Source organism: Haemorhous mexicanus, chromosome 10 (assembly GCF_027477595.1).
Source record: "Haemorhous mexicanus isolate bHaeMex1 chromosome 10, bHaeMex1.pri, whole genome shotgun sequence".
NCBI lineage: Eukaryota > Metazoa > Chordata > Aves > Passeriformes > Fringillidae > Haemorhous > Haemorhous mexicanus.
This window is the reverse complement of record NC_082350.1, coordinates 20,424,067-20,451,670: the sequence shown is the minus strand read 5'-3', so window position 1 is coordinate 20,451,670 and position 27,604 is coordinate 20,424,067. Positions and strand designations below refer to the sequence as shown.

The following is a 27,604-nucleotide window of genomic DNA, read 5'->3' as shown; positions in this document are numbered from 1 at the left end:
GAGTAACTAGTATTTTACCCTATTTGGTTTATCAGTTAACATATACATAACAGATGTATGCATATCATAACATAATATGATGCAAAAAATAAGCTTCTTTTAATTACCTTGAAAATTGGAAATCTAAGAAAACAACAGAAGAGGATGGAGTATGTGTAAACTGTTATTTTGGGTGTTTTTACTACTAAGAAAGGGAACTGACAATCAGGATTTAACCATGACCAAAAATGTTACAACCATTTCTCAAGGGAATCAGTAATTAATTTCTTATTCAAATGTGTTGAACGCGGGCAACCATGGTTAAAGCAAGGCCTTTCTGGGGGATGTACAAAACCTGCTTTCTTCAGTGACCTCTGGCCCACACTTTGTTTACACACAGCAAACAGAAAAACATCATAAAAACCTCTAAAAGTCTTTTTTACTGTACAGGTTTAGTTACAATTACTTTGGGGATGGTAAAAAACGTGTCTAGCTTGTCTCTTAAATCTACATTCAAACTATCTCAAAGTTAATCAGAGGTGAGTAATGGCTTAGAAATCTCTTGAATAATAAAGTCTAACAACTTATAGCACAAAAACAGCCCTCAAAGACAAGAGTGGGGAGTACTTCACTTCACTGCAAGTAACAGTTGAGTATATTTTATGATCACTGTAACAACTACCATGCCCTTGAGACTGTGCAATTCTGAATTTCTAATATAATTTGTAGGGGGAAAATTAGGACAAAATGCAGTAACATTTCAAGTACAGTCTCACAGTATTTTAAAATTTTATGAAGTATAAGGACTAGGTTAATATGAAATGAGTCATGTTTTTAAGAGAGGCAGTAATACAGATCAGTATCTTAAATCATAACTAAAATAACACTCAACCACTACAAAATAAAAAGAAAACAGAGCAGCTTTTTGCTGGAAAAAGGTCAACAACAATAATGAAGATTTAACAATACTAGAAAAGGCTGAGAGCACTGCTCATTTCAGGACCAAAAAGTTAAAATACCAGTCTGAGTGACCAGGTAAACACTATTCTTTTTCTCACTCAACAAATCCATTCCCACCACCTGATGTTCATCCCAAATTAATATAAACTCTACTCATATAAACTCTGAGCCTAAAAACCAGACTATTAAACAACATACATCCTTGGTGTAGATCTTCTGATTTCACAGGGTTATTTGCTTTACTTTGTTGCAAATATATTACATTTCACTCTGATGTCTTTGGGTGTTAACAGAATTGCTCACTACCTCAAAGTGAAGGAGTTACATCCAAGCAAACTCACTTTTGAGCACCATTTTCCTCACAGAGCAAATACAGAGGCGTTGCAAAGGTATAAATAAGTGAGGCTGTAATTGATTTACATATTCTTTAGATCCATTTCCACATGCAAACCAATGGAAATCAGCTCAGCTCTCAGATCCAAAATTGAGTTTTCAAAGCAAGTGGTTCAAAACATTACCCCTTTAACCTCTGTACTGAGCACAACAAGAGAGAAATGCTTTAATATAGAATTCACACTGGCACTTGATGCATTTAATTCTTAAGGCTAATGCTGAAGGTACCACTCTTGTACACCTCAACTGTGACAACATAAGATACCAAAACTGCTAAAAAAGAGGTTGTTTGATCAAAGCTGAAGCAGTAACTTCCAGGCCTTCCCTTCAGGCCTCAGCTCTGCTTTCCATCTGCACAGCTATCAGGAAGCACCAGCAAACCATAAGGATAGCCTGAAAATGTGAATTTGCAGCAGTATGTAACACTAACATTCAAAGATGGAATAAGATTGCCCCTTTCTACAGAAACTAAGATTTTAACTTCACTGGTCCTACACTAGCAAATGGGCTGAAGTAAAATACACCTGCCAATGCAGAGCTGGCTTTGGTTTTTTCTGGGAAAAGCTGTTAGTATTGAAAGAAACTGCAGAGAGCACCCAAGTGGGGGCAACAGAACATTCAGCTTGGTTACAGCTCACCCCACACAGGCTCTTGGCCAAAAGAGGAAGCAACACCAGTTACCAACAGGATGAGCTATGTTACTGTCAAGTCACACTTCTCACTTCAAAATTAACATGCTGCCCTACTTTCCACAGGATAAAACCAGGTGCAATTGTAATATTTCTGTCAAACAGCATAATGGTCTAGATGTTCCTTAAAAAATGAAAATAATCCACTCGAATACTAAAAAGTAGTTATTCTACAAACACTATTTGCAGTGTAAGCCTGCTAATGGCATGTGTGCAGAGAGAAACCATAACACCTTTAGTCAGTTAAAAAGGTACTTACCATTGGCAGTGCATTGATATGCAGAAGTTTTCCTTTCGGGTGCCTCTTGCCACAGAAGGGTGATGCTGACAGGGAAATAAGGAGACAAAATAGGAAATGTTAGTATTTATTATCTTGAAACCACAGCTACCGACATCTAAACACTTTGAAAAGCCCCAAACAAAAATCAACATTCCAATGGTATGACTTCCAAAATGGTTACATCCACTGTGAAGCAGTAAAACAAAAATCTGTTTTCCTAACACATCTTGCACTAATAACTCAATTTATGTACACAGGTGTGCCCGTGAGCCCAAAGAGTTACCAACTCCAGCAGTGACCTCAGTAATTATAAAAACCACCAGCTCACACTAATTGCTAGCAATGCTTGACAAGATGTAAATAACAAATCTTCCTAGTGCAAAATTCAAGAGAACCCTTGTCCACCTTTAAAACCCAAACAGAAACATAATCCAAACAAATCCACACTCTCCTACATTTTAGTAATTTTCTTTACACGTCAATAGTAATTTTATGCGCCCTACAATAAAATAACTAAGTGTAAGCACACAGCTTTTGACATCCAAATATGAGGTAACTCCATCCACTACAACATTCATTTCTATTCAGCAGTGACAAATGATTTTTATCCACACTAATATTCCTGAGTGGTTGCCCTCCATACAAAGACTTGCCAGACGACTTTTCTTTAGGACATAATCTAATCACCCACTCAAAGAGCAGGAAGGGTGACAGATGGACATGGGTGACTAATGAAGTATTACCAGACTATTTTTAGAGTAAATTCTTTACCAAGCATCTGCAACCTGTGGTCAAAAAAACTTTTACTATGAGCAAAGAGTAACTATACTTCGTGGGACTCATGATTAACACAAGGTTCTCACGTGCAACTTTCAAGTTCAACCAGCAGGAAATCATTCATTATAGAGCCATTTTTGGAGCCAGCCCCGCCCCCTCCCCCTCCCCCCCCAAAAAAAAAGAGAAAAAAAAAGGACTTGCACCATTTGGGCTTATTTTATTCTTAGAAGATCCCACAAGGCAGGCAGTAACATCACCTTCACAGTGCAAGCAAGAGGCACTGCAGAGGATGCTGAGGAATGCAGGAATGCTGGGAATTGAAAGAATTTGCAAACATGCTCTTATTTCCTTGCTTAGTTGTACTTGTGCTGCAGAAAATATGTAAATAGGCTGAGTGAAACTCCACTCCTCAAGAGGTACAGTATCCTATGCAAGGCTACTCAGAAAGCTTTTTTTTTTTCCACATCCAGAGCTGCTGACCAGCTGAGAAGAGAAAGCTTTAACACCTGCTCTGCAGACCCCATAAAAACATTATTTGCTTATAACAAGAGTTTTCCTTAAAATCAGAACAAAACAGCAGCCAACCAATATTCTTTTGAGAACAATCTAAATCATGATAAAAGCTGTGTGCAGAGAAAGGCAGAGGAGGGCCCTGCTTCTGAGCGTGACACTTGGTTTGGGTTATTCCATTTGGGAAGGAACATTGCAAACATAAATAAAGGGATGATTGCCCAGACATAAACCATTTCTTCAAGGAAAAAAGGCTTTCTTCAGTACACACTGCCCAAACTGTCTCCTTCCAACACCTCTCTGCCCTTGTGCAATCTTGAGTGCAGTACTTATCATCGAAGCCAGGGAGAGAAACCTTTCCGCCTGATCCGTGGAAGAGGCTTCTTGTCCTTTGCTTTACATCTAAACAGGGCAGTGACACGGAAAGAAGCTGGAAGCAAGGACTCAAGAGAGCAGAGAATTAGAAAAGAAAGGGTTCACTGACTTCACTTCATTCCTCCTTCAATGTTAATTGGCTGTAGGCTCCAGTTTTAAATAAGGGCGCTTGAAGCGATGTGTAAACATTTAGAAAACTCTGCAATGTCCTTCTTCAGAATCAATTGCTGAGTACAAACGCCTCATCAGCAGCTTTTTTCCTTTCCAAATTTATCTTATTGGATTTTGGCATGTACCTTGAAACAATGCAGGTGACAGTTATAATTTATTGATTTCAGACTATCTCTCACCTTTATATTCCAACACGTTATGGTGATTTAAACAGGTGCCCAGATGCAGTAACAGCTATTCTACATAACACTTAAAGGACATGTGTTGGATTATTTTTAAGTTTATAAGGCACACCTGGAGAATGCACAGCAGCTTGTGAGTTTAGATTCTTCATCTTGGAGGGGCTGGGAACGGCTCACCACTGTCTGGTGACTGACATGTTCAATTGAAAACTGCTTCCCTCAACTTGAAAAGAAAGATTAACACAATGTGTGCTCAGAGCCAGTGCTTACCAGCCTTGCCCACACCAGTTTTTTCTGCACAAAATGATATAACTGATTGGAGATTTGGAGCCAAACACTTGGTACAACACCCAACATCATCTCCCTGTGAAGAGCATCTTACCCTGCCGTGGTGTATAGAGACCAGCCATGCCCCAGGCCTTAAACCCAGCCTGCATGAGTCAGGCAGTTCTCAGCTGCAGGGCTAAAACCAACATGCCAAACCACCTTCATCAAAGCAGCAAATACCCATCCAGGCTACCTGCACAGACTGGGCTGCTGCTATCAACCAAGCAATAATCATGTGGTGCAAAGGAAACCACAGATAAAAACAACCCTGGCACAAACACAGTGACAAATCTGGTTATAAACACACAGACCAGAGGTGCACTGATGTTAGTCCTTACCTGCTTCCAAACACAATCAATTCAAAGCCAGGACTTCTTTAAATGCTACTTGCAGAAATGTTTAACCATTTCCTTCCAGAAATGCTGCTATTGGTGCTACTTTCTCCTTCCCAGACATTACACTGAGTATGTGTTATGGTTAAACCAGTGGTTTTTGCATGAGCTTTGAATCGCTCCTGTTCTCCATGTGAACTTGTGCTTCTTTCTAATCCTCTTAGGATCACACTGTTTAAACTACTTTCTGAGATTTTGGTGCTATTTGAGTTCTAACAACAAATTTAGCCATTAGATGTTGTGCTTTCTGAATCACAGAAGCCTTCTAAGGACACAGTATCTTTTCTTCTAAATAATCCTTGAGTATCCTGCTTTTATCTGAATTCAGTATCTGGAAAAAGTGTCCCAATCAAAACAGAATTAAAAATAACTAAATCCTGGATATTCCCCTCAGTAACTAGGCTGCAAAAACCATGAGACAATAACTTTAAAAGCCTAAATTGAAAACTAATCACTCCATTGAATCCTTCCTTTCATTTGGTTAATAGGCACATACAAAGCTAATGGTGATTCTACCACTGCTGCGCTTGGAACATAAACACAGAAAACCAAAGTTATTTCTTTTAATCACAGTTCCACAGTGATGTATGGCAATAATAATTCAGCACGTCTACAACAACATCTGCTTTTCAGATCTGACAGAGAGGCTAAACTGAGACAAATACCAACTCAGAAAATTCAGGAGAAACAAATACATACAAGTGTGGGGGGGAAATCAGCACCACACACAAGATGTCATTAAGAAGCATCATTACTTGGAAGTGGTAGGTAGCAATAGGGTTCCTAGTGACAAAATAATGCACAGACTGCTCCTGTGCTTCACTCTGGGAGCAGGGTGTGGGCGAGGATGTTTTACAGGAAGCCTCATCAGGGGAAGCACTGAAAGTATGTAACACCTGCCCAGAGACATATCCAAACAAACTCCTAAACTCTACCAGAAACAGCTCTTCTCTGTCAACTGAGAAATTTTTATTTCCTGATCTTTGTTCTTCTACCTTTATTCCATCAGAAATATAGAAAAACCTGATGTAAGCTGACCTTGCAGATGTTTCAAAGAAGAAATGCTTAACTTGTACATTCATATCACATTAAAGCTACACAACTTTCCACACTTCAGGAATATTCTTACATAGAACAAGCACCTGTATGTCCATGGACATATGTGAATCAACTGCTAAAACAAAGGGTATCTGAAGGGATAAAGAATAAGAACTGGGCAAGCAGACAGCACTGTTCTGGAGAAAAGTTCATCCAGATACAGAAACCACTCATTGCAAACCCAGAGAAACAGGATTCACTGTGCAACGAGAAACACAAGACAAGTCAGACCACAGCAAAAGAATACTGCAGAAATTTAAACACCAATTTCTGTAACAGGCAGTCACAGAAAATAGCTCATAGCCCACTGAAAGGGAAGGAAGCTCAATTGCTGGAGAGGAAACCAACTCAGCCATTAAAAAACCATAATGCACCCCAGTAATCCTGTCAATACCAATCAGCTGGTAGGAAGGCAAGCAGCACTGCAGCACCATTTCACTTGCAAGCATTTAAATGAAATTCATTAGCAAGTAATCCAATTCACATAAACTGGAAGTTAGAAGGTCCTAGAGAATGAAGTTGAACCCAGTCTAGACTGGGAAAGAGTATAAAGAGTTATTATCCAAAGCACTCTTATGCCAAAGGACCTTAGAGCACTCACAAAACCCCACCTGCTACCTGCAAGATGGGGGCCCACCTGTGAAAATTCAAGATAGTTTCCAGTTCGTGGAGTTTTTCTTCCAAAAATAGAGGACATGATGACTACTGACATATTGATCAAAACAGTAGCATATTGACTAATAATTTTTCTGTGTTTTTAGTCTATAACTGAGTTTTAAATTTAAATTAATCACTGGAATAATAATCAGCTAAAACAACTGGTCAAACTGGGTGCTCTCAGCAGACTCACTTCAAATAGGAAAGAGAAAAATATTTTTTCTTCTCTCAAAAAAAAAAAAAAAAAAAAAAAAGATATGTAACATTTAGGGCCACTCTGTTATTACAGATTTCAAATACATACCTAAACACTGAACCAAGACAAAAAAAAACAAAAACATGAAACAAAACAAAACAATTTAAAAAATCAGAATATTTTTTCCCCATTCCCTTTCCTCAGAGTAAGAACAGACATATTTCCCATATACTAATTCAGCCTTCTGCAGCTCACTAAATGAACTCAGCTGCACTGGTGAGTGAGAACCCTTCCCTTCTCCACTCAGACCCAGTTAACTCAGATGAGCCTTCACAGCTGCTTTTTTCAACATGGAAATGTGCTTGCAGGGATCTGATAGTTGCAAGCTTAGAAGGACTTTAAATGGATCTCCAGTGCAGGATATGGAACAAAGCTCAAACTACTTTCCTGGAAAAATCATCTTCTGCTAACAGTGCCTGCCTCATCTGTGTTTTTAGACAGATATTGTGTTTTCAGAACAATATATTCTTCTGCTTTGGGATTCACAGTAGTCACGCAGAAGAGTTTATCTAGATTATGGCAAGCTTAATTTACTGAATTAATTAAAATTCTGTCTCATATATGCCATGTCTCGGTGAGGTGGGACACATGTTTTATGCAGACATCACATTTGGAACTAGGCTCAAAATGTTTACATAAGGAAATCTCCCAAAATAACAAAAGGACTTGACAACATCGTTATTATTTTCAACCTCAGTGAGTGCAACCACCATGGGAGCCCTGGCTTGGCTTCCCTCGGTGTTGGTACCACTACCACCTTTAGTTCCTTGGGGCATCCAGAAGTCAAACAGGGCATTCTTTCAGATGTCCATTTTTTGCCAAGCCAAGCTAAGGAGCTGCTGAGGACATTCAGAAAATGCAGAGTGGCTTGGTTTCTGCTGCAGGAGGTGTTTGCAGACAGCCTGACGTCAACAGGCTCGAGCTGTCCCGCTGTGGCCGCTGACCCTGAACGCTGTGCACACCCAGTGCTGCTGAAGTGGCTCTCCCTGTCTGAGGACTCAGTAGGAAGGCTGGCTGCCTTCTGTCTGCCCACTGCAGGAATAATTCCCAGGGTACCTGCCCTTTCAACAAAAGGGTCAGGGTTAAAAACAAAGGTATTCCAAAATGTTCTTTAAAATCTACTTTGCTCATGATATTGGGTGTGTTATAGTAGTAGCATAGAAGCTGAAGAGTTAGGATCCAAGAATTCCCTTAAAATAGCCCTCAAAATTATAAGTTACTTTTAAAATTTAAAAGCACTTAAAAATCCACAGGTATAAAAACATTTATCTGAAAACTTTAAAGAGGCCAAAAGCAAAGTCTGTGGTGGCCCTTGGGCTCATACACTCCAGGTGTTCCTGGGATACAGCTCCACTGAAATAAGGTGTTTATAATAATGTGTTTCAGATTCTTCCTAAAATTATTATTGCTGTGATTTTGTGCAAAGCCAGAGAAAAACATAAGCCTCTGACACTGCCAGAAAAAGGTAACACTGAATACCCTGAAATCTTCAATTAAATGCATCAAGGAATAACTTCTTTATTTTTATTTTATTTTTTTAAAAATACTGGTCAACAAAAACTGCCGCACTTCTGCTTACAGTGCTCTCTCATTTCCCCAGGAACTTTTAAAACTGAGTGACACCTGAAACACAATGTACTCAGGCAGTTTTATCACTTTTCTGTACTACTACTGTGTCAGGGTCATATTTTCCCCTAAATAACCTAGAGATGAAGTTCCTCCTGTACAGGTAAACCCTGTGACTAAGTAGCAGACATGTTGCCCAAGACCAAGCAACACAAGGGTTTTTTTTCTCCTTTTTCCAAATCTTCACACCATGCCACCAGTAGACAGTACCATCTTTCCTACAACCTTTGGCCTCTAATCTTTCCATGTCTCCATCACTTCTCTAACAGAGCAATTTTGCAACCTCACATGAGGGCTCTGATTCACAAAGAGTTAAAACCTACCTGGAGAGGGCTGCCCTTGTTCATGCACTGCTTATCCAGCCATCCCTGCTAAAAGGACAACTTATTCTTACACAGCAGCTACTGAGCTGTGACAAATTGCAGAGCAGGGAACAGGAGAAAAGCCTGTGCTTCTCATTAGCACGGCAAGCTTTCCTGCCCCTGAGAAGGGAAGCCTTCCCTGCAGCAGGGGCTAAAGTCACAGAAGGCAGAGGGACAGCTCACTCATTCCCAAAGGAGCTGTCTCTAGTCTCTAAGAGCTCAGAGGTGTGGCTCACCTGAAGGCTTTGGTTTAGTTTTAAGCTCAAGTCCCATCCTAGCCAGGATCTCACTGCTATTGCATGGGGAGACCTCAGTTTACCCTCATCTACCCTCTCCCAGCTGGGTGTTCTCAACACTTCCTTTCCTCTAAAAACAAAATTAAGTTAAGTTTTCTTCCACTCAGCTCTTGAAGCATCCCACTGCAGGGTTAGAGGAGGACAGAACTGGCTCAAGAAAGGAAGAGGGAACACAGCCCTGAAAGGGGAGAAATGCAGGAGCAGCACTGCCCTATAGCTGCATCATCAAAATACTTGTTTCCAAAGGATGCCTGGTGCCTTGGACAGAGAAAGGCAGCCCAGCACAAAAAGCTCCCAGCAAACCTGGAATGATGTACTAGGTACGAGCTGTACCACAAACAGCACAGACACTAACTGTGTAAAGCAGGGATCTGTTATTCTGCTGTCTTTTCAAACCATGTGGATACCAGAGCTGTTTGTCTGTCACACTAACTGAATAGCAAAATAGTTGCATCAATATTAGACTTGTACATGGAGTAAGAGACATCAAAACCTGTTCCAGAGAAAAAGAAGCTTACAGTACAGAGAAACACAGCAAAATATTTACTTTAGCACTATGGTCAAGGAGAACAGCATCTATTAAATAAATGGACTAAAGTCATTAATCAGCAACAGCATATTGAACTAATATAATCATGCCACTTGTTCTTTGTTGTTTTTTTTTTTTCCTTAACAACAGGACCTAAGCATGACCAAGGAAAACATGTATTTAATTCATCAAAGACAACATATTCAAAAGAACTGAGACTTCAGGAAACAAAACCACAGCAGATCAAGATCATCAACTAGGCCATGATTAATTGGTAACAACCTAACAGTGCCCTTATTCAAGCCTGTCCTAAGCAGTAAAGAGGGTTTAGCTGTATGTATACACTTGAACTAATAAACTGTGTACCTCCAGGACAGACCTAGATGGTATATCCTGAAATTAAAAAAAAAAAAAAAAAAAAATTCCTAAAAATACTGTTTTGTTAACATTTGAATTATGTTGGTTTTCCTGCTTGTAGGAAAAGGTTTTTCCCTATTAAAAATGAGTGCAAAAAAACCCTAACCAAACTTATTTTGTTGCCAAAATGATTGAAGTCAATATTTTTGTTTCACTGGAAGTATTTTCTGTTGGATTTCCTACGGTCATTGCAGCTGTACAGCTCAATTTATATCCCTTTGAACTAACGTGTTACACATACAGAGCAACACACAGCAGGTGTTTATCCTACAAACAAGTGAAAGTGGGATTAGATAACCTATTACACCACTTCACAAACAATTTAAAAAGCAGAAAAAAGAATGCTGATGTTAAGTTAAGGGATCAGTCTCAAGTACAGCTATGCAACGTCACCAGCAGGAGAAAAAACAGCAATTTCACAGGAGCAAATGTAAAGGGCAAGAGAAGACTTAGGTTTGTCTGGTAAAGATTGGGTAGCTACAAATACATTTTAAATAACCAGGAAAAACTTCCCCATGAACAAAACCATGCAGCTGAAGACAAGTTAAGAGAAACTCTTGGTGCCATGGGGCTCCTGTTATTTTAAACAAGAGCAGTAAGGACTTTGGAAGGAGTAATTCTGCCTAAGGAGAAAGATTAGTGTTTAGTGTTTGATCTAACAGGGCTTTTCCCTTTCTTTACTTTTTGATTCTTATCTTGATTGTTTCACACCAGGAATCTGAAACTGGCTGAGCTGTGCATCCTGCAAATCTCGTTCAAACTGGAATAGGCTGGGGATAGGATTTCACCATTAGGGAATTTCATTTACAGAACTCTGCCTCTGCAGTCACCTACAGAATTCTCATTCTCTGTAACTGCTGTCAGGGCTGCATGAAACCGGTGGGTTTGGGACTTTTCTTCCATTTTTTAAGTCAACTCACCTTTATCAATGTGATCTGCTAGACTGGTCAGAGAAAGTAACAAACTCAATACCTTCTTGGTCTTTGGGAAATAAAACTTCCTTAATCTTTTGCCTTGTTAAAAATGGAAAATTTACCCACATCTTAATATTAAAATATGCCAGGTAGGTACCATCACTGAAAAGAATTGCTCCTGATGTGGTTTTTGTTGCTCTGATACAGATTCACTAAAGCAGCCACAGACCAGCCCAGTTTTCATTTTTAAAAAAAGTGATGAATGTTTATGAACCTAAAAAATAAAATAAAAAAAAAAAAAGAAAAAGCTATGCCTCTATTTTCCATTTGAACCTACAGATATTTAGTTCTTTTTACTGATGGAGAACAAACAGAAGGCCTGTAAATTTTGCTGGTTTGTTTTGTGATTATGCTAAGGTACACTGGTTAACCAAGGGAGCAAGTGACAAATGCTCAGGGAGGAGTATCGAACACACTTGTCAAAAATACTCCACCTAGCAGAAGTATTTCCCCTCAGTGTCAAACACCAAATATTGGGGTCTGGTTCATCTCCAAACAGAACACTGCAGATATTATTTCAGTCACACCTAGTCAAGGGCTTTTCTTCCCTGCTTTTTTGAGGATACTTTTATGCCATACTTTTCCAAGTCAGCGGCAGAATGTTGAAATAGAACAATATGAGGTATTTAGCACTAATAAATACACAGACCCTACACAGCACAGAGTAATAAATGCACAGGACTTGGCAGCCCAATAATGATGCACCAAGAAGTAATAAAAACCCAGGTTTACAAGCTGCTGCACTTCAGAAGAGACTGTTTACTGGATCAGATAAAAACAAGGTTCAATACATAAATTTTTTGTTGTATGACACAGTACAGCTGCAATCATTTATCAGACTTTCTTGTGTCTTATCTTTCTTATCACTGCCTAAGGAACAAGCAAAACCTTGGAATTATAAAAGCATCTCAAACACTAGCACTTCTGACCCATTTAACATAGCCCCTTCTTTTTTTACACCAACTTTACCCAGAAATAAATCCACTTGCCATATTCTCCCAGGACTACTACTGGACTGATTTTGACACCTTTCCAGAGAAGTCTTGCTGACCCTCCTTGTCACAAGCTTGGCGTGCTCGCCACCTACACACTGGCACTCCCTCTCCCACAAAAACAAAAAGGATGCAGTTCTGCTAGCAACACCTGCAGACTAAACAAGCTCAGTTTTAGAGAAATTAGCACTATTTGTTCTTTGGTCAAGTTAAGAAAATTTCCTTAGGGCATTTTTAGCTAATTGGTTAATTCAGTAATTCAGAAAACGTTACTAGTTTTATCTTTCTGTTTCTAATACCTTCCCCTAAAGCAGTAAAAATCAAACCACACTCGTTTACTTTAGCCTGCATACAAAGAGTTAATTTTTATTAATTTATTGTGTAACGACTTAACTGAAAAATTCGTAATGGACTTGAACACTTGCCAGTTCTCAAAACAACACTTGCCAAACATTCTTACCAAATTTTGAAGAGAGTGGCTGCATGGACGAGCCAGAGACCATCCATGGGCTCACAAAGCAAAGCAGAGTGTGGATGAAGGGAGGCAGCCACAGGGAAGTGCAAATAATTCATGCCAGAGAAGCAGCACCAGTGTGAAGTGTCAGTAACACATGTAGGGAAGTGATCTACAAAGCCTCCCATCACTGCATGGAATTCCTCTGTCCCAGCACAAGCTGCAGAGCCATAAAGAGTAAGATAAGGAAATAACTCTGGATTCCAGCAACGTGGTGCAATGGAACACTGCAGCAGCTTCTCCTTCCTGGTAGGACTTCATACTGCAGGGGCAATCTGATTTCACATGTAACTCTCCATGTACAAACATGTCACATCTCTCATGTGACATATTTTAAGAGAGGTGTACTTGCCAAAGTACATTAAAGCCAACATCTGCGTTTCTCTTGACTAACAAACCAGAAAGACACTCCTGCTCACCCTTAGTCACCAGCAGACTTGACCTGGTGAGGTCATTTCAGCAGTCCTATCTCAGGCACTCCACCCAAATCCTCCTGAGGCTTTTATTCTTCTCTTTTAAATTAACCAAACCTCTTGCAAAGAAGAGCTGTGGGCACTGCCCAAGATGAGTAGTTTAGCTGCTTATGGCCAGAGAGACCCAAAAAGCCAGAACTGAGGTAGGGTGAACTTAAAAATTCTGGTAGAGAAGATAGACACTTCCATGACATTATTATTAAATATGTTTAGAATTAAGGAAGATTAAAATAGAAACCCCTACAGATATACAGCAAATTTTAAACCCTGCTGCTTACTATTTTAACCAACTAGAACAAAATACAACCAAATGGTGGTGCCTAAAGAGAACAGGAGGGCAGTGTCTCCACTGGCTCCCCAGAGCAGGGCTGTGTCTCCTGCCCAGTCCTGCTGCCTCACAGCATGAGGGAAGCAGAAGAGAGAATACTACAGAAGCATTTCTGTTTATTCCATTCAAAAACAGGCAGTTCTTTTCATATTTGCAAAGAATTTATATTTTTTTAAAAAGATGAGTAAAAAATCCTTTTGCAATTCTTTAACTGAAATTCTTCAGTGTTTTGACAACAGAACCCACTGCAGATACAGATACTATAGAGGTATCATGTCAAAACTGAGTTTAGATCTTAATTTCAAACTCAATTTAAAATTTTGGCAACCTGCACCAAAACCTGATTGAAGCCACTAGAAAAAATACCAGATAAATGAAATAATCAAACGATATTTACAGTTTGAAGAAAACTAAGCAATCACTGGAACTGCTGGAAATCACAGGCAGAGTGTTCATGAACTAGAAGTGTTAAGTGGCCAGTTTTTACAGTGGCACAGAAATTATTTTTAATACCAGAACTATTTTGCATTCAAGTGGCTTCAGTGCTTTGCATGTGCTCCAGAGACACAAGGATAAGAAATTTATCTGCCAGTTATGAGACTACAAACCACCACTAATTCCAAAATACTGAACAAGACAATCAGTTCATTTCACTACTGTCACAAAAGCACTTTTCCCTAATTTGAAATGCAGAAGTCTCCCTCTTTTATCCAGTACACTGCAACAGTAAACCAAGTGAAGATTTTGTGCATTAGATACACGCCTTCTGCTAAATGCAGTTTGACACAATAAATTAGAAACACGCTATTCATCAACATGCAACTTCCTAAAAAGTCATAAAACCTCAAATAATTTGTATAAACAAAGGTTATGTGCTTTAACAAAAGCAGAGCAAAGCACTAAATCAGCCTGATTAGCAAAATAAATACCACTTCTACTACAACAATTCAATCTTAGTAGCAAATCAAACATTTTAATAGATTGCAGCAGAGTTATTTTCTCGACAAAGTTTGATTTCTTTAAATCCAAAGACAAAATTACAATCAATTACTTCAAACAAGGGCTTCTACCTGTTGATTAAATTGCTTTCCCTTCGATCCAGCCTGGGCTTAGCAGACATTTCTTCTGGTATTAAATAGTCAAAGGTGTAAATTAAAGACTAAATGACCTCCTTAAAACAACATCTATAATCAGCCTTGATGTTCACTGCTTTCAGAAGAAAAAGATTTTGAACAGGGCAGCACTGGGTAGTCCCTCTGTCTCTGGATGGAAATCACTGAAAACAGATCCAAGGACCACCCTAGCAGGACCTAACCCACAACCTGAGGTGCTTGGTGCTCCTTTGGAGGTAGAACATTGAGCACCAAACAAACAAAAAAAAAAAAAGGAAATTTAATCACTCGGTCCTGGGTAGGATGGTTTTTGTTTGTTTTTTTAAGCTTAGCTTTACCACTGAATTCAAAACCAGCAAATATATTGAAATAAACCACAAAATTGTATCCAGACTACAGTAATCTTCAGGTAATGACATGGACAAAGAAAGAATAAGAGGGCAGTTGCCACAGGAAGTCACCTATATTAATTGTGCCTGCAATTATTTTTGTATTCAGTATGCAGTCAAAACTAAGCTTTTTTTACACTTCACTTCTGTAATTCACTCCAGCAGTGCCACACTTGCTCTTGCTTCTGCAGGGAAGCATTCCCCACAAGTTCACTGTGGGTATCATAAAATCTCAGCTCATTGATAATTAACTTGTACATCTCATCCAGAATTTTCTTTACAGTGCCTCCTCTGTATCCCTTCTGGAACATCAGTGAGAAACACCAAAGACTGGACCAAGAGGGCTGATTTTAACTACAAGCCATGTCAGAAGAATAATAAAGTTGTTCCCATTTGTACAGTAGCAAATCAGGAATCAATAACATAAAATACATACATTATAAAAGAATAAATTTCAGAAACACCTTCTGAATTTAGATTTCACTGTCTTACACACTTCAAAAACATGAAAGGCCCTGAAAGATCAATACAACCCATAAGAATCTAAGGTGCAGAAATCCATAATTTGATTTTTTTTTAATATGGTAAATTGTACAGTAGGAAACACTGAGATAAATCAAAGAGATCTCCATAGAAGAAAGAAAACAGTTTATAAATCCAGAATTTATAAACTTCCCATATCCTCAAATAGGGAATGTGGTGCAAAGAATTTATTACAGAACTTGTTTTCTAGTGGGCATTCAGGTATTTTTCATTTCAAGCAAAAACTTCTATTAAAGTAACATGATCTCTAAGGATTTATCGCTGGGCTTTCTCCCCCACAATACTGTGAATTTTTAATGAGCTTTCTGAAAATTCCCTTTGCACTGAATCTCCCTGGCTGGGGATGCCAAAGGACCCTTTGATCAGCAGACACAACCCTTTTGCTAGTTTTGGAGGGATTTTACTCATGGAAACTACAAAAACTTCTTTTGATCATAGCACCAAAACTCTGATTTCAGATCACTGCTGGTTTGGAGCCATCAGGGGTTGGTGTTCTGCCGAGTCATTCCTCCTGTGGAGCAGCTGAGCTCAGGCTGGAGTCCCTGAGCAGAGAGGGCACTGAAGGGTCTGGGAGCCTGGACTGGCATTTAATTGTCACCCTGGCTCCATCAGCATCCTGCCTGATTCACTTTGATCCAGTTCAGTGCCTGAGAAATTCCCAAACAAGGCAGAATGGATCTGCCAAGCCCTGCTGTACATCCACACCACAAGGACACTTACTGGACTGTTTCTAAGAATGGACACCATTTGGGAGAGCTAAGAAAACAACTCATTAGAGCACCAGGAGAAAATCCTTTTCTCCCAGGACACTGCTGTGCCATGGAATAGAAAATGCTATTAAACAAAAATGATCAACTGCAAACAAACACGAATAATTTGCTGAAAAAAAAATATCTTGCAGCTAAGAGACAATATAAATTACCATATGCAGACAGCTAGAATGCCAAAGGAGCAGGGACCTTGCTGCCCAAAAAATAAATCAGCAAATGCAGAAAGATGGTTAGTGACTATGTTTTGATTTTAGCAATAGAAATCTAAAATAATCCAAAATTGAGGATGTAATTGCCAAAAGGAAGAAACAAACAACACAGAAAAAGAATAATCAAGACTGGAGAAAAACAGATTATCAAAGGCACCTGCTATCACAAGAATAGAAATGAGATCTTCAGAAGCCCTGAAGGACTCCTTGCAGAAAAGAAACAAGAAAAAGCATAAAAACCCCAAGAAAGTGATCATTACTGATTTGATCATTTTAGCACACAAACAGAGATGTACTAGGGATGGTGGAGACTGCCAAAGGGAACAAAACCCAGAAAGGTGGGGGGTGTATATTCCTGTATTCCTCTTGCCTGTGCCATGCCAGACACATTCCCCTCTTTTCCACCGCACCCAAACCCCTGCAACCTGTTGGCTCTGCATTGCTCCCACACTGCCAGAGCACAGAGCTCCAGGAAAACACAGGCATGGGGGAGTGACCACCTCGGAGAGACTAAAGCATCATCTCCTCAAAGACTTCCCCGCCTGCTCTGGCCATGGCCTCGGCCCTGAGACAGTGTCACTGCTGTCATTGCTGTTATTTATTCCCTCAGAGCAGCAAACACTCCCCATCCACACAAAGCAGGAGGCTCTGTGCTTTTCTGCTCTGATCAGAGATGTTTCTCCATCGCTCACCCTTGGCCCACACACACTACAGAGCACTTCAGGGCCTCTCTCAGAGATTCAACTCCCAGAATATGGGCTGATAAACACACCTAATGCACAATGCATTTGACTCCCACATATTAATTATGCACCTCTAAATCCTAATGATTTCTCTAATAATTTTCTTACAGAACTTACAATTCCCACAAAAGGAAGATCCGCTTTGATGTCTGAGCGTTCTTCTGTAGGTATCAGAGACACAGTGTAAATATTGTTTTACAGCAAACAGAAATTCTATACATTTCTACTCATTTGCAAGATGATCAAAACAGTGAGAAGTGAGAAGTTCTAAGGAGAGAACTTTAATTTTTTTCATTCACCCCCCGCATCTACCAGCTCATTCAGTTCCTGCAGGAGCTCCTTGAGACTTTGGAGAAACCAGAAGATCCTGCTGGGAAGGGATAGGGAGAGTGCACATTATTTAATAACTAGAAACTATGTATGAGAGACCTTTCTGGTTTTATTTTTGGCACAACTTATCTGCTGGTAGAAAGACTGTATTTTAACACTGAGAGGAATGTAATGGGAAATTTATTTTAAGAATACAGTTCTAGCAGGTTATAAAGATTGTATCATTATCCTCCTTGGACAGTAATTGGCAATAAGAATATATGCTCTTCTTTTAGTTTTAGTTCATTTGATGAGTTGAAAGAGAAATGCTGCTCATCCAACATGCTGTTTATTTAATATTCAGCTTTCCTGAACTCTTCTTATGCAAAGCATAAATGCTGACGATCAATTATTTCAGTAATCATAATTCAAGCTCAAATTTTACACTCTGTAAACACATTATCATGACCACCACATTATGCATTTGAAAAATTCCAGTTGCAGCAACCCATACAAATGAGCACACTGCATTTGGTTTACAGTAAAATTCTGTTCTGGCTAGACATACAAGGGGGTTTTTCATAACAGTAAAATGAATGAAGCACACATAAATGCTGAGTATTTTTCTATGCAGTGTACAAATGCACACATTCATACACAAACAGTCACGGCACTTGTTTCAAATATTGAATAAAAGTGAAAAATATTTATACTTGTCACTAACAAGAAGTTATTTCAAATACTGGAATTTAATTTTTTAAAATTAAATTATTGGGTACAATAGAGAAGTCAGAGGAGAGCTGCTGTCATTTTTGCAGGAAGATTTCCCATAAACTTCATCAGGTTGACAAGAACTAAGTTTTCCCAAAGCAACCGGTAGCTCTTTGGAAGCAATCTAGAACGCCCTCACACTCAGTGGGTGGCCTAATACATCCTGAAATGTAAGTCTATAATTAAATAAAAATTTGCAAAATTCAGTTTAGACTTCTTATGGGAACGCTTAATGCACATATAATTGGGGTGTAACACACTCTGCATTACATTTCACTGATAAACCATAACTTTTCAAATCAACGTTTCATGGAAATGCTTAGAAAATAGTTTGACGTTTAATGCTGCAAATAATAGTAAAAGGCTAAGCAGGGAAAAAGTGGGGCTGTTGCTGAAGGAGGTGGATGATTTAGGCAGGAGATGAGAGAGAAGACTGAGGTTCCTATCAGGGATTATTTGATCTTGACCCATGGGACCAGATGGGCTGTGTCCAAGGGTGCAGAGAACCAAGGTCACAGCAAGGCCACCCCTGTCCTGTCAGAAAGCTCGTGGAGACTGAGGGGTCCTCAATGGCTACAGAAAACCTGCCTTTCTGCCACCCTCAAATAAAAAGGGAGAGCAGCAGAGGGTTTTACCCCAATTTATACCCCACAATATGGACCCATCCAGTCTGGGATGTGGCCAGAGGGATGAATGACCATCAGACGGGTGGAAACACAGCTGGTCTCCAAACACAGCAATTAATGGGTCCTTCAGCAACTGAGAGGAGGCCACAAAGTTGTTTAGAAGACTGGAGCACCTCTGCTATGAAGCCATGTCAAGAGAGCTGAAGAAGAAAAAGCTTCACAGAGACCTTAGAGCACCTTCCAGAACCTAAAGGGGACCTCCAAAAAGAAAAACAGAGGGGGACTTTGTACAAGGGCACATAGTGACAGGAAAAGGGGGAATGGCTTTAAGGGCAGGTTTAGATTGGTTATGAGGAAGAAATTGTTTACTGTGAGGGGACTCTGGAACAGGTTTCCCAGAGAAGATTGGGTGCCCCATCCCTGGAATTGTTCCAGGCAGAGTTTGAGTCAGAACGAGATGGTCTTTAATGTCCTTTCCAACACAAAGCATTTTGTGGTGACCAGGAGGGCAGTAACACCTGGGATACTGCAGCCATCTCTCCTGGGACCTGACCTATCCAGTGACTCCACCAGAGACTTAGAGGAAGCCCAGGAATGGACTCTCATCAAGCCTGCAGGTAACACCAGTCTGGGGACAACCAGCAGCTACTGAAACCTGCCTGAAAGGAGGGCTGGCATCCAGAGAGACCAGGAACCCTCTGGAATTCTACAAGGACCAATGCAGAGTGTGGCTCCAGGGAGGGGAGAGCCCTTGCATCAATCCAGGCTGGCACCCACAGCTGAGAAGAACCTGTGGGTCATGGCCAAGCACCAACCAGTGGTGTTGTGTGCTCTTGGACATCCTGGGTCCTACAATGGTTTATTCTGTCTATTCACTGCCGTTGGGATATTTGACTTTGAAACCTTAATAACATGGTTTCAGCAGTTCTTTTACAAAATTAACCCTGGCAGAAAAAACAATTTCAGCACATCCATGTCCAGCAGGTACTGCTGGTTGTGGATTTTTTGTTCCCAAAATGTGCACTTTGTCTTCAGAGAGAGCCAGTGCACAGCCTTCAGCAAAACAACTTAAAATTGTGATTTCTGCGTCTATAATTAAGCCACAATTGGCACTTTAAGGGGCACATTCTACAGTTCATGCTGCTAAAATAAATACTGTGTGAATGAAAAACTGCCACATGATGAGTGCAATGAGCATCTATGCTTATTTGCCAAAGGAGCTCCTTGAGTTTGTATTTAATTCCAATTCGTTATCAAGCATCTTAAAAGTCAAGCAATTGCAAAGTCCCATAAATATATGTGACTATTTGAGTTTGCATTAATACAGTACTTAACATGCAAAACCAAATTAATTTATTTCCACATGCAAAAACCAGAATAGGTTGGAGAGGCAACACACACACACAGGCTTGGAACTGAGCAAACTGTTACAAATTTACTGGAAAAATTGTATACTGGGCATATGTAATAGGCAATTTGTTAGCACATAATTGCTATTTCTAACCTAAACCAAGGCAACTCTATCCAAGAAGCATGTTCATATAAACACTGTATTTTATATATATGTATATAGGCACAAACACTCTTAAATATTTTATATAGAAGCACATTTTTGAAACATGAAAAGCAAAGCATGGTGGGGGACATAAAGAGCCCAGCTTCATTTCCCCTAAACACCAGGGGAGCTCAACACATGCACCCACACTGTAACCAATGCTACCCCCAATTATCTTCTGCCAGGAAAAAGAACAGCAGCTGCTCAGAAAGTTGAAGATTTAACTGTGAACATCTAAGGGGGGAAAAAAAAGAGGCAAGAAACTTTAACATGACTTTCTTCCCAGGCTTGAACAGCAGCCCTACCTTCATCCCATCCCACCTTGCCAATATTCAAATATGTAACATTCACCACACATGGGACATATTTTAATTTTATGGTGGCATATTCTAATAGTGTGAGCACAAGGCTTCTAATCAAACCTTTATGTAGATTAAAAAAAAAATCAGAGTTGTTAAAAGGAATTCTCTTAAAAATTAAGGTTTAAACCACATCCTGAGGTTAAAATTTAATTTGGCAGGGTGATGCTTACAGTGCTCCTAGAATTTTGAAGTACCTGCAAAATTCTTCCCGTCAGCTAATATCTGCTTAGTACAGAACTTCTTCCTACAATGGAATTCAATCTCCTAACATTAAATATGAGAAAAATATCATAAACATTCACAAATCAAGGTTAAAAAAAAGACTTTATGACATGTATCTGAGCAATACTTGGCACATTCCAGAAATATTCTATGAAAAAAATACTTGTGTTTATTTTGGACATCACCTTCTATTTTCAGTTAATGCCTTTAGTCTTTGCATTAGAGTAACCACAATATCATGTAATGATCACTTTGGAAGGAAAAAAAAAAGATTAATTAAAGCATATAGCTGGCATATTAGCTGAAAGGCTGACATACACCACCATTCCATTTCCACTGCTCTTCAAAGAATCCTCTTAACTAAGCCTGCACAATCAGAGCATTTACTCTTTAAATAACCACGAAGAAAAGCAAGATTGTTTTACTTCTTGAAGCCCCAGTGAACATTCCAGGGCTCCTTATACTTTAAGCAAATGGCAATAAAAACCGAAGGTATTCTTATTTTGAAAGTGCTTCCAAAGCCTTAGAGACTGTGACTCTACATCTTCAAAATGCTCAAGTACATACACAAGATGTACAATGCCACTCTTTAAAATCCCACATTTTTTGCTGGTGTACATGCCTCTGTCTTTACACAGACTATAGATTTAACTAGATTATATCTAAGTTCAGCAATTCTTTCTGCTTAGCACCAGTAAAACATGGCCTATTCCATCCATCCATCCACTCAACTGAAATTTTTTTCATCTCACACTTGAGCTTCTGCTGCCCCTGACAAAGGCAGTCTCAACCCCACTCAGAACCACTTAAAATCCTTCTGAAAAGGTGACTGGCTTTTGTCTTGCCATGTCTCTTTGTAGTCCTGCACCAGCTTCACCTTCTAATGCCTCAAACATAACACACTTACCAGGCTTCTCTTTTATTAGCCAAGAAGGACCTTTGCACTTTGCTTATCACTGATTTGGTACCAGACAGCAACTCCAGCTCCCTCCAAATGGCTAATGATGCACTTGATGTGTTTTCTGATGAGCATCAGCATGCTTTCTCACACAGTGCTCATTATGAAAGCTGTTCCTAAATTCACAAGTCTCCTTTCAATTCCTTTTCAAAAGTCTCCCTTTCCATGTCAGCTCAAAAACTGAGTGTTCAATAGCTCCAGGTCAATTTTTCTTCCATGAATATATAATGGCTTTCTGAATTTACATCAGCTTTTAGCATTACCATGTCCTGAGGCAAAAAAGTCTGCAGGAATATTCTAGGAAAAAAAAAAAATACCTGTGTTTATTTTGGATATCGCTTTTTAGTTTCATTTGATGCCTTTAGTCTATGCATTAGAGCAACAGCAATCACTCCCTAATTACCTTCACCACAGTGCTCCCCAATTTACAAATCTCTCCCATCCCCTCCCTTAGCTGTTAATGGCTTCCTGCCACTCAAACTGGAGACTCAACTGCCTAATGAAACTCCTCCACTGCCAATTCTGACTGGGGGGATGACCCAACTTGTAACCCAAGCAGACACCTCACTAGGTTTCTAGAAAAGACTTGAAAGGAAACCACTTTGGGTTTTTTCCTCATCAGCAGGACAGGCTTCTGGAATTGTTCTGCCTCAAGAACATTAGATGCTGAGTCCAGTGTACAAAGAAAGCTGTCAGCGCTACTAATTTCTGCTGCCAGGAAAAGAGAGGTGCTCCATGTCACCCAGATGATGGCAGAGGGGACAGACAGACTGTCAGATCCTCCCCCACCGCTGCATTATTCCATCTCCACACCTCGTCTCACTGCCGTGAAAAATGAATTGGATTTTCTCTCAAGGGCTGAACTTCCCTGAGGATGACGAGGTGGCTGTGACGAACCAGAAACCTGCAGGGAAGCTGCAGACCTGGCTCCTGAGCACTTTGGAGGCAGCTCTAACACAACTGCTGTTAGAGCCTAATCTGCCTCTGGTCCAATTTCTTATTCTGCAACAGCAGGAAAAAAGTCATCAGTTCCTGCTTTGGGTAGCAAAAGGGAATGGCTGTGTAAGGAGGTTCAATGCACATGCCTCCATTAATTTACTAGATGAGCAACTTCCACATGATACTCACAGCACAGCAGTAGTGTCCTAATAAATTCATATTTTTAAGTCAGGAAATGCATTTTTGGTACAGATTTGAAGCTGACTGAGACATAAATTAATGAGATTCTCTACCAGTGGTTTTATTTCCTTTGAGCATGAACCTATAAGAACTTTGGTAAACACACTGAAAGGTTCTATGGTTTCACTGCTTTATGGTTTAATAATTTTATATCCTTCTCTGAGATGTCTCGCATCTGTTTACAGAACTGCTGCCTACTGAGTCAGAGATATTTCCAGAGGCCCAGCCACACTAGACCACTGTTATTTTTCAGTCTCCAAAAGAAGCAAGATAATCATTAACTACAGCAGCAGGGAAAATAAAATCCATGCTGCCTCACTAAGTTAACACTGCACATCCAATAAAAATAATCATTTTAAAAATTATAAAATCATTCAAAAAAATTTTATCTTGACGTTTCCCATAGTTTCTCTCACTACACTCAGCCATTTTTTCATGTTTCTCTTAACAAGGCTTGCATGAGCTGACCTAGTTTATTTGCACTCCTCCCAAACTGTGAAGTAGAATGTGTTAACATAAACCAAATGGTCCCAGTCACTTTGAAACAAGCTTCTCCTCTGCCAGCTACTCACCCTCTGCCACCTCTGTCTACTGCCTTGACACTTTCCAGCCATTCTTCCTCCCAGCCTTTGCTGCCACCTCCTTTGTTCTCAAATCCTGCCACCCCAAATCCCTGATAACTCCCTGCTTTTTATCCTGAGGGGTGACACCACCTTCTCCCTGGCAGCCCCAAGCAGTGGGGTTCCCTTCCCCCTTCCCTTCCCCGACTGCTCCTCACCTCCATGGCCCAACACCATATGGGAATGCAGCTGCTGTGCTGCCAAGAGCTGCCCACCAAGCACAGGGGTCCTGGCTCTGCCTGCTCTTCACCTGGCCACAGTTTGCTTCCCAACCTGGCCACCAGGTTTGAGCCCAGCCTGGCAGCTGCCATGGGATAACACCACTGCTCCCATCACAGCCTGCAGAGAGCAACTGAACACCCTGGCCCATGGGGGAAAGCCCAGCTTGGATTTAGTGCCAAAACGTGAAGGAGAGGTCAATGTATCACCTGTCTATCCCACAGCTAAACCCGGGAGTGAGAACTTCATCCACCATCCCTGGCATAAGGTATTACTCAGGTTACTATTTTCATCTTTGCTAAAGATGTAGCTGTGGTAAGGTAACAGCCCAAAAATTTCATAATATGACATGGGGGGGTGGGGGAAATCATTAACAAAAAAGAAACAAGTCACAGCAGTGAGGAAAAGGCCTATAAAGCATTTGTACTGTTGTGGCTTTGTTCTGCTATTTAGAAACAAACAAACAAAAAAAAAACCACCACTAAACAACGTTGAAATAAGCTGCCTGAAGGAAGCTATTTTTGAGTTTCCTCTAGTTTAATGACTCCTCATTTCCTCACTCCAGAGGCATACCTGTAAGCGCCACAGGCCAGAGAGGAGCAAATAAGCACCTGTGTTAGTTAGGAGCAGAAAATGCAGCAAACACTCGCCCATTAAGCGCAAGCCTGAAGGACAGATTGTGAACTGCCAACAGGGAAACCAATGAGGAGATCATATGGAGATGTGAGAGTCTGCCACTCACATAAAATAACTTTCATTTCGTTAAAATTACCTTAACTGCACACTCCTATGTTAGAAGTTCATATCCAGAAATCATCATGGAGTTTGCTTAGTAAAGAAACAAACTCCCTTGTACTTATCCTCAAGTTTCCTGAAGTTGTTTCAGCTGCTGTGGTTCTAGAGGAGAGCAGATAAATGCACAGGAGCTTGGAACCACAGATTACCAGCATGCTTAGAACACAAAGGAACTGTCCCTAGTGCACATGGCTGTGGCTGTAAAATACACCTCTTCCTGCACACTTGTGAACAACACATCGAACTCACAGCAGCAGATTGGCCCACCATAGTAGAACTGCCAGGTTAAACTTCAACATGCTTTTTCCTTTAGTGTCTGAAGACTGAATAGCTAGAAAAGGATACTGGAGAAATACATCTTATTCCAGCACTGACTACCAGAGACCATTTCCCCTCACACTCTGCACTGCAATAATTTGAAACTCTTACAATGGCAAATACTGTTGCTTCTATTGCAAGGTTTTGGATTTTTGTTACAGATGTGAACTTTACCCATTCTCTGTGCAAACACACCAAGGACTTTGGCTAAACCAGGTCAAGGGCTGAACATGAAACACCACAGCAAACCACCATGCAAGGCAAAAGGATAAGCTGGTACAAAATTATGTTGCCAGATTGGATTTGCACAAAAAAGCCCTAAAGGAGCAGCTGTGATCTGGCACACAGCCGGTTTGATCAAACACTGCTGCTCCTCCAAAGGCAGGGTATCAGTTGTGCCCTTGCTGATTTCCTGGTAATAAGCACAGTTACAAAAAGCACACTCACCCATTAGCACAAAGATGGAGCTCTGGCCTAAGGCCAGTCTCACTTGGGTTTTTATGTCCTTTAGGTAACTAAAGTATCTAAATCTCCCCATCAGACTGAAAACAGGACAGAGAATGCAAATAGGATTCTCATTTTCCATTTGGCCACCTACAAAGTAATTGCTGCTGGAAGCATGAACTGTCATGTTGAGATCTGGGGATCTCAGATACCTGCCCTCTGAAACCGTAGTTGAGTACAGATGTTGCTCAAGACAATGAAAAAATACCAGAATCTCCCACTGCCACACAGAGCTTATCATTTCCAGGAATACACAGCTCAATGCAATGCAACAGAAAGTCATCACAGATCAAGAACACATCCAACCACAAATCCAACACCTGCCCCAAGTAAAACCACACTCTGCTGCACAAGATGAAGCAGATGTTACAAGCAAGGAGAACTAATTCATTCCCCTCCACACAAACACTTGACTTTGCTGGACTGAACAGCTCAAAGATTGAGTCTCTCCACTTGCTACTCTTTTCTTAATTCATTGGGTAAACTGACACATCCCCTCCCCCTAAGCCATAACTAAAAATTATAATTAACAAGATGATGACATAGGAGGTCTTAATCAGTACTAATTCTTGTGTTCTTGCTTGCTGAGAAAAGAAGGTAAATTTCATTCTGAATTTTTCTCAAATAACTGCAGCCATTCAGCACAGCCTCCTGAGATTTTTGCTTTCACTAGTGTTATAGAAGAGCGAGTTTCATAGTGAAATAATAAAATAAAGAAATAATCTAATGAACAGGAAGCCAAACTTCCATGGCAGCTATGTAGGATAACACAAAAGTACACTGCAGGCACCAAACCTGCATCAATGTCCATGCATATTTCCCACTTTTTAAGGGAAGATTACCAAAAATCTCTTGCCTTTGCAGTAAAGTATAACTGATCACAGGTTCTCTGAAGGATCACAGGTGTGACGTGTCTGACACTAGACAGATAAATGACAAATGGGCTATGATGACTACATGTATCAAATACAAAGCACCAGAAATGCTCTCCCACAAATACACACACATATTTTAATCTTCAATACATTGAAGCGTGGTACTGCAACTGTCAATACTACATTTAACTGGGTGGAGGCTGCTGTTGAATAATGCAATGCATTAGATCCCAAACTAGATGACATTTTTTGCCTTAAAATGTAACCATTTTGTCCAGCTCAACAAGGATGAGGACAATGAGAAAGCATCCAAAACGTAAATAAAAATTGCCACCCCAACTTTCTGTTCCCAGAACACACTCCAAAAATAGACTTGTCTACAAAAGCAATTCTGTCTTAGATTATCCAAAATTCTGACAAATGGGCAACTATCATACATGCTGCCTCTGATGGGGAAGATCATGCCTTAAAAAAAATTCACCAGCCCATGCCCAAAGGTGGAACTACTGTGTAGCTTGTATACCCACACTACCCAGTGTCTTCTAGAAATTAATGCAGTGAATTAATTTAGGTAAGTATTCCCGTAGCTCTCAACAGTTTTCAATGAAACCATTAAATGTTCTGCTCAGCTGAGTTCACTGTGAGCAAACAGTGCTGAAAATTTCACTTTCCCTTCCCACTTTGAAACCTGTTACTTAAGTAACCAACCCTGACCATTCATTCCAAGTAAAAGAACCCTTCTGAAACTGGCTAAAAAACCCCTGAAACTGACACACCCAATGCAATCCAAAAGGACAAAAAGTAACTTCCTTCAATTGTGGAGTAAAGATAAGGTACCAGTTAGAAAACACACATATTTAAGTTATTTTAATGATAGCAGAATGTTTTACATACCCTCTGGCAACAACCCGCAAATGATCAATCTTCACACCCTTTACTTCAGCAGCTCCTTGATCCAGGGCTGTTCC

The 27,604-nt window shown here is 40.1% G+C and overlaps 1 protein-coding gene across 4 annotated transcripts in view; it reads right to left on the bottom strand.

The window, feature by feature from the left end:
- The window catches only part of TBL1XR1 (TBL1X/Y related 1), a 108,374-nt gene that overhangs the window by 58,977 nt on the left and 21,793 nt on the right, over positions 1 to 27,604 (bottom strand). For all 4 annotated transcript variants that reach the window (XM_059855747.1, XM_059855748.1, XM_059855749.1 and 1 more), the window contains exon 2: positions 2,281 to 2,345. The gene's annotated coding sequence lies outside the window, so the exon portion shown is untranslated. The remainder of the gene's footprint in view (positions 1 to 2,280; positions 2,346 to 27,604) is intronic.